Here is a 9,322-nt window from a genome sequence, read left to right on the forward strand (position 1 = left end):
TAATTAACCTTGGTCGGTTGGTTGAGGATTTTCTTTTACTTAACCATTTTATTATTTCCCCCACCGGTTCTACTTCTTCATCCAGTTCCGATTCTTCTTCCGGTTCCGACTCTTCTTCCGGTTCCGACTCTTCTTCCGGTTCCTCTTCGGGAACTTGTGAATCAGTCCACGAATCATTCCAATTTACATTTGACTCTTCATTATTATTAGGTGAGTCAATGGGACTTGTTCTAGAGGTAGACATCTATCACATAATATCAAAAGCGTTAAGAGATTAATATATCACATAATATTCACATGTTAAAAATATATAGTTTCCAACAAAATTTGTTAAGCAATCATTTTTCAAGTAAACAAGGTCGAAGTCCAGACTCACTAATGCATCCTAACAAACTCGATAAGACACACTAATGCAACATTCTGGTTCTCTAAGACCAACGCTCTGATACCAACTAAAATGTCCCGTTCTTATTGATTAAAAACGTTCCATATTAATTGATTTCGTTGCGAGGTTTTGACCTCTATATGAGACGTTTTTCAAAGACTGCATTCATTTTTAAAACAAACTATAACCTTTATTTCATAAATAAAGGTTTAAAAAGCTTTACGTAGATTATCAAATAATGATAATCTAAAATATCCTGTTTACACACGACCATTACATAATGGTTTACAATACAAATATGTTACATTGAAATCAGTTTCTTGAATGCAGTTTTTACACAATATCATACAAACATGGACTCCAAATCTTGTCCTTATTTTAGTATGCAACAGCGGAAGCTCTTAGTATTCACCTGAGAATAAACATGCTTTAAACGTCAACAAAAATGTTGGTGAGTTATAGGTTTAACCTATATATATCAAATCGTAACAACAGACCACAAGATTTCATATTTCAATACACATCCCATACATAGAGATAAAAATCATTCGTATGGTGAACACCTGCTAACCGACATTAACAAGATGCATATATAAGAATATCCCCATCATTCCGGGACACCCTTCGGATATGATATATTTTTCGAAGTACTAAAGCATCCGGTACTTTGGATGGGGTTTGTTAGGCCCAATAGATCTATCTTTAGGATTCACGTCAATTAGGGTGTCTGTTCCCTAATTTTTAGATTACCAGACTTAATAAAAAGGGGCATATTCGATTTCGATAATTCAACCATAGAATGTAATTTCACGTACTTGTGTCTATTTTGTAAATCATTTATAAAACCTGCATGTATTCTCATCCCAAAAATATTAGATTTTAAAAGTGGGACTATAACTCACTTTCACAGATTTTTACTTCGTCGGGAAGTAAGACGTGGCCACTGGTTGATTCACGAACCTATAACAATATATACATATATATCAAAGTATGTTCAAAATATATTTACAACACTTTTAATATATTTTGATGTTTTAAGTTTATTAAGTCAGCTGTCCTCGTTAGTAACCTACAACTAGTTGTCCAAAGTTAGATGTACAGAAATAAATCGATAAATATTATCTTGAATCAATCCACGACCCAGTGTATACGTATCTCAGTATTGATCACAACTCAAACTATATATATTTTGGAATCAACCTCAACCCTGTATAGCTAACTCCAACATTCACATATAGAGTGTCTATGGTTGTTCCGAAATATATATAGATGTGTCGACATGATATGTCGAAACATTGTATATGTGTCTATGGTATCTCAAGGTTACATAATATACAATACAAGTTGATTAAGTTATGGTTGGAATAGATTTGTTACCAATTTTCACGTAGCTAAAATGAGAAAAATTATCCAATCTTGTTTTACCCATAACTTCTTCATTTTAAATCCGTTTTGAGTGAATCAAATTGCTATGGTTTCATATTGAAATCTATTTTATGAATCTAAACAGAAAAAGTATAGGTTTATAATCGGAAAAATAAGTTACAAGTTGTTTTTGTAAAGGTAGTCATTTCAGTCGAAAGAACGACGTCTAGATGACCATTTTAGAAAACATACTTCCACTTTGAGTTTAACCATAATTTTTGGATATAGTTTCATGTTCATAATAAAAATCATTTTCTCAGAATAACAGCTTTTAAATCAAAGTTTATCATAGTTTTTAATTAACTAACCCAAAACAGCCCGCGGTGTTACTACGACGGCGTAAATCCGGTTTTACGGTGTGTTTCGTGTTTCCAGGTTTTAAATCATTAAGTTAGCATATCATATAGATATAGAACATGTGTTTAGTTGATTTTAAAAGTCAAGTTAGAAGGATTAATTTTTGTTTGCGAACAAGTTTAGAATTAACTAAACTATGTTCTAGTGATTACAAGTTTAAACCTTCGAATAAGATAGCTTTATATGTATGAATCGAATGATGTTATGAACATCATTACTACCTTAAGTTCCTTGGATAAACCTACTGGAAAAGAGAAAAATAGATCTAGCTTCAACGGATCCTTGGATGGCTCGAAGTTCTTGAAGCAGAATCATGACACGAAAACAAGTTCAAGTAAGATCATCACTTGAAATAAGATTGTTATAGTTATAGAAATTGAACCAAAGTTTGAATATGATTATTACCTTGTATTAGGATGATAACCTACTGTAAGAAACAAAGATTTCTTGAGGTTGGATGATCAACTTACAAGATTGGAAGTGAGCTAGCAAACTTGAAAGTATTCTTGATTTTATGTAACTAGAACTTGTAGAATTTATGAAGAACACTTAGAACTTGAAGATAGAACTTGAGAGAGATCAATTAGAAGAAGAAAATTGAAGAATAAAAGTGTCTGTAGGTGTTTTTGGTCGTTGGTGTATGGGTTAGATATAAAGGATATGTAATTTTGTTTTCATGTAAATAAGTCATGAATGATTACTCATATTTTTGTAATTTTATGAGATATTTCATGCTAGTTGCCAAATGATGGTTCCCACATGTGTTAGTTGACTCACATGGGCTGCTAAGAGCTGATCATTGGAGTGTATAGACCAATAGTACATACATCTAAAAGCTGTGTATTGTACGAGTACGAATACGGGTGCATACGAGTAGAATTGTTGATGAAACTGAACGAGGATGTAATTGTAAGCATTTTTGTTACGTAGAAGTATTTTGATAAGTGTATTTAAGTCTTTCAAAAGTGTATGAATACATATTAAAACACTACATGTATATACATTTTAACTGAGTCGTTAAGTCATCGTTAGTCGTTACATGTAAATGTTGTTTTGAAACCTTTAGGTTAACGATCTTGTTGAATGTTGTTAACCCATTGTTTATTATAACAAATGAGATGTTAAATTGTTATATTATCATGATATTATGATATATAATATATCTTAGTATGATGTATATACAGTTAAATGTCGTTACAACGATAATCGTTACATATATGTCTCGTTTCGAAATCATTAAGTTAGTAGTCTTATTTTTACATATGTATTTCATTGTTAATACACTTAATAATATATTTACTTATCATTTAACATAATTAACCAAGTGTATAAATATCTTAATATGATTCATATGTACCTAGTAAGACGTTGTTATAACGATAATCGTTATATATATCGTTTTCGAATTTCTTAAATTAATAGTCTCATTTTTATGTATATAACTCATTGTTAAAATACCTAATGAGATACATACTTATAATAAAAACATGTTAACTATATATATAAACATATATATGTCATCGTATAGTTTTTACAAGTTTTAACATTCGTGAATCACCGGTCAACTTGGGTGGTCAATTGTCTATATGAAACATATTTCAATTAATCAAGTCTTAACAAGTTTGATTGCTTAACATGTTGGAAACATTTAATCATGTAAATATCAATCTCAATTAATATATATAAACATGGAAAAGTTCGGGTCACTACACGATTCACAGAATTGTGCCTATTGTGTCCGAGAGCGTTCGAAGATGAGGAAGAGAAGATCGACGCGTTTGTGAAAGGGTTACCGGAGAGAATCCAAGAAGATATAAGTTCACACGAGCCTGCCTCCATACAAAAGGCATGTAGAATGGCTCACAAACTAGTGAACCAGATTGAGGGAAGAATTAAAAAACAGGCGGCCGAAGAGGCCAACGTGAAGTTAGTCAAAAGAAAGTGGGAGGAAAATGGTGATAAGAGTCACCAAAACAACAACAACTATTCCAACAATCGCAACATCAATCGCAACTACAACAAACGACAAAACAACAACAATAACAACAACAACTACAACAATCATCTCAACAACAATAACAACCGCAACAACAACAACAACAACAACAACAACAACAATCAGAAGCAGCTATGCCAAAGGTGTGAAAAGTATCACTCGGGGTTCTGCACCAAATTTTGCAAGAAGTGTAAAAGAAATGGTCATAGCACGGCGAAGTGTGAGGTCTACGGACCAGGGGTTAATAGAACAAAAGGAACAAATGGTGTCGGAACGAGTAATGGCAGAGCAAGTAGTGTCGGAGCAAGTTATGCCAATTTAGTTTATTATAAATGTGGAAAACCAGGCCACATTATTAGAAATTGCCCGAACCAGGAGAACACGAATGGACAAGGCCGCGGAAGAGTTTTCAATATTAATGCGGCAGAGGCACAGGAAGACTCGGAGCTTGTTACGGGTACGTTTCTTATTGACAATAAATCTACTTACGTTTTATTTGATTCGGGTGTGGATAGAAGCTATATGAGTAGAGATTTTTGGTTGGTGAGTTCATAAGTTTATCATAAACAATAAAATTCGTCATTTTGATAGACCACAAGATTTAAATGCTGCATGGTACAAATGGGCCCGAATCTTATACCCACCTGTAATGTACATGCGATATCTTTTAAATACAGTACACCTTTCTCTTGTACGAAATCATCTTTCATAAATCTTAGTAACCGTACACATATCTCGTGCACAAAAATAACATACACATAACCTGTGTATAAAATCATTCTCTCGATACATAACATTCACATCAATTGGTGGTAATTATCATGTCCACATAATTCAATTGTGGCAATTATCATATCCACATAATTCAATGGTGGCAATTATCATATCCACATAATTCAATGGGGGCAATTATCATGTTCACATAATTTAATAATAATCTGCAGAACTTCTGTCTGAATAATAATTCATTCGAGGAATGTTTTGCTTATGTCTATCTCGTCAAACATTTATAAAAGCATTTCATGTATTCGCAGTTTAAAATATATTTCAAAAGCATTTAATAAAGCAGTTGTAAAAAAAACGCATGTATTCTCAGTCCCAAAAATGTAAAGAGTAAAAGGGAATCAAATGAACTCACCATACTATATTTTGTAGTAAAAATACATATGACGAAACTGAACAATGCAGGGTTGGCTTCGGATTCACGAACCTATATCATGTATATATATTAACACCTATAATTGAAGTCAAATAAATTTATGTATTATTATTAATATAAGTGTTATTTTTAGTAATTCATGTGTTTCATTATTAACTTAAATATATTTACTTTATATACTTAAAATAAATAATTTATAAAATATAGTCTTATTAAATATATTTTTATATAACTAACTTTGATTGTAATAATAATAATAGTAGTAGTAATATTGATAATAATAATGTTAATATAATTGTAATAATAATAATAATAATAATGGTAAAAGTAATGATAGTAATAATATTAAAAATAATAAATATATTAATAATAATGTTAATATTAATAATAATAATAATAATGATAAGAATAATAATAATAATAATAATAATAATAATAATAATAATATTAATGATAATAAATAATAAAAAGTTGTATTATTTTTACAATAAAAATTAAAATTTTGATCCTAACTCTTAGTACTAATAATACATATTAATAATAGTTGATAGTAATTAATGTTAATAATAATAATAATAATGACAATAATAATAATAATAATAATAATAATAATAATAATAATAATAATAATAATAATAATAATAATAATAATAATAATAATAATAATAATAATAATAATAAAAATATGTAACTACCTCAAATAAGCTTTTTCAAAAAAAATGCCCTGAACCGGGCTCGAACCCATGACCTCTCATTCATATAGCAAACACCCATTCCATTCGTCCAATCTAGTTTTTCTGATTATTATTACGGCCCATAAATATATAACCCATCGTTTACAGTCATCATCAATATCATGGATCGTACCATTGTTATACACGCCATAATTATCGATCATTTTAAAATACAATCCCAAGATTATAAATGGCCATTTTCGAACTTCTTTCATGTAATCAATTACCCTTTGACTATTCCCGATGATTCACGAACAGCTATGTGCAAATAAAATATAATATATATATATATATATATATATATATATATATATATATATATATATATATATATATATATATATATATATAACTAATAAATATTCAATGAAGATTATCATATTATTATTAAATATTACATGATACAATTTAAAATATAAATGGTATATTAATATTATTACTTTTATTACCATTAAAGATAGTAATACTAATATTAACATCAGTATTATTATCGATTATTATTATTAATACTAATAGGATTATTATTATAAATATAATTATTATTAACATTATTAGAATTAATAATTACATATAATATTTATTTATTTATTTATTTTAATTGAATAAAATCTTTAAAATAGAAAGAGAGATTCGCACAGATTGTTTTACATCACGAGCTAGTCCTATTTTTTTTATATTCGTTTCCTGCCTACTAAAATTCAACTGGTCAATCACTTTATCAATATCAAACAAATGCAGTTATCCATCTTAATCTAATTTTTAACTCTTCTTCTTGTTCTTGTCTGGGAAATTAAAATCGATATTCACTTTGATAATATAAATCGACCAACTCTGGTATTTGTAGTACAAAAAAAATGATTTACATAAACAATCACCATGAACACTCATTGCCACCGTTGAATTATGTGGACATGATAATTGCCACCATTGAATTATGTGGACATAATAATTGTCACCATTGAATTATGTGGACATGATAATTGCCACCATTGAATTATGTGGACATGATAATTGCCACCAATTGATGTGAATGTTATGTATCGAGAGAATGATTTTTATACACAGGTTATGTGTATTACTTTTTGTGCATGAGATATGTGTACGGTTACTAAGATTTATGAAAAATGGATTTCGTACACGAGAAAGGTGTACTGCATTTAAAAGATATCGCATGTACATTACAGGTGGGTGTAGGATTCGGGCCCATTTGTACCATGTAGCATTTAAATCTTGTGGTCTATCAAAATGATGAATTTTATTGTTTTATAATAAACCTATGAACTCACCAACCTTTTGGTTGACACTTTAAAGCATGTTTATTCTCAGGTATGAAAGAAACCTTCCGCTGTGCATTTGCTCATATTACATGGAGTCATTCAGGGCATATAGAGGTCAGAACCTTGCAATGGGACCAGCTGTTGAAGACTTCGTCCAGATGGATTAGGACGGGTCATTTCAGCTGGAAAGTATTTACCCAAAAATTTCTCCTGTAACATATTCCAAGTGTCGATCTTTCCCTCGGGTAACCCATCTAACCATGCACTTGCCTCTCCCGTTAGCGTCTACGGGAAAAGCCTCAAATAAACCACCTCATCAAGAACGTCCCTGATCTTAAACAAACCACATATTCTCTTAAAAATTCGAATATGCTCATTCGCATCCTCACTAGGCTTACCACTAAACTGACATTTACTGTCGATCATTTCCCAAATCGGCCCCTTAATCTCAAATGTAGTGGTCACTGCCGGTTGAGTGATCGAATTACCTTGGCCAACTTGGGTGGCCTTCATCTTAGTAGTCATACTTTGAGTTTGATCCCCCATTATACGTACTTTAGGTGTCGAAGGATTAACTATTTCAACTTCACTATCCAATGGAATAACAATTCGACTGGATGAAGATGGAAAATCCATTGTATCCAACTATTTCGTGTTCACTTTCCAAAGAATTCTTTATGGTTCGGGATATGGTGTAAATAACGGATTACCAGAAGAACGAGAATCGGGCATAAACCACCTGTAATCTGCGAAACACAACTATCAAGCAGATTAAACATACCGACTGAAAACAGCAATGAACAAGAAATAAATAAACTACCTAAAAAAAATAAAAAAAACTCAAATAATCACAAAAAGCAAATAATCTCAAATTAACACAACTATCCCCAACAGCGGCACCAAAAACTTGATGTGTAAAATTGCGTCTAGTATTTATGTTAGGAAAATACCATTTACTAAAGATTATACACTAACGAGCAGTGAACCCGATCGTGTAGCAGTATATATATATTGGTAAATCCAAGTATCGTTCCAAGGACAGTATTAAGCGCAATTCAAGCTTATATTACTGAGTGTAATTAATTAAACAGAAAATGAAATAAAGGAAAGTACGAATAATTGTTGGTGGCTATTTAACGATTAGCCAAATCAAGAGGAGTTATAAATTAAAGACAATATTTTTGGTGTTTTATATTAATAAAATGATTTTAAATAGATGTGATATCAATAAGATGAAAATATTTCACCTAGACTTTCTTCACAAATGTTGGATGTTTCTAGATTACGCCCTGATCAATTGCCAAATGGTTGCAAATTAACAAATTGGTTCACCAAGAATTCCCTTAAGTAAACACTTCAAACAAGATTACATGACACAGAATTCCCTGTAACCTAAGACCTCTAATCTGTGATTAATCAAATTGACTGACTGATAGACCCAAACCGTGACCTAGGGTTCCCTAAGATCAACAATCGTGCCAACTCTCGTTGTACACAATATATCCCTGCTTCAACTAATTATTTCCTATGATTCAATACCGTCCCCGGTTAAATGCACAAGAATCTAGAACAGTTTAATCAATTTACTTAATATGATAGACTCCAACAAACGTCACTAAATGGGACAACCAAATCAAGCAATCAACTAAAAGCTTAGAACTTTATAAACAATTGCAATTGACTCCAATGAAATCTCTTTCTATTAGACAATCACAATTATCAATCAATTCAAGAATAAGTATCAACAAGAATAATCAAGTGTTCAAGCTATCAATCATCAAACATATAATAGTCAATCATAAAAATTACATCTAACAATGTATTTAGTCTAGATTAACATAAAGAAATTAGCCAACAACCATGTTAAAAGATAAAATCAAAATTAATTGGGAATTCATAAGTTTGAGGAAAGAATCAACCAAAGATGATGACGAATCTTCAATGTTTGTAGGATTGCAATGCATTAATGGATCAATTGGATGGGATTGG

Source organism: Rutidosis leptorrhynchoides, chromosome 10 (assembly GCF_046630445.1).
Source record: "Rutidosis leptorrhynchoides isolate AG116_Rl617_1_P2 chromosome 10, CSIRO_AGI_Rlap_v1, whole genome shotgun sequence".
In the NCBI taxonomy this organism is placed as follows: domain Eukaryota; kingdom Viridiplantae; phylum Streptophyta; class Magnoliopsida; order Asterales; family Asteraceae; genus Rutidosis; species Rutidosis leptorrhynchoides.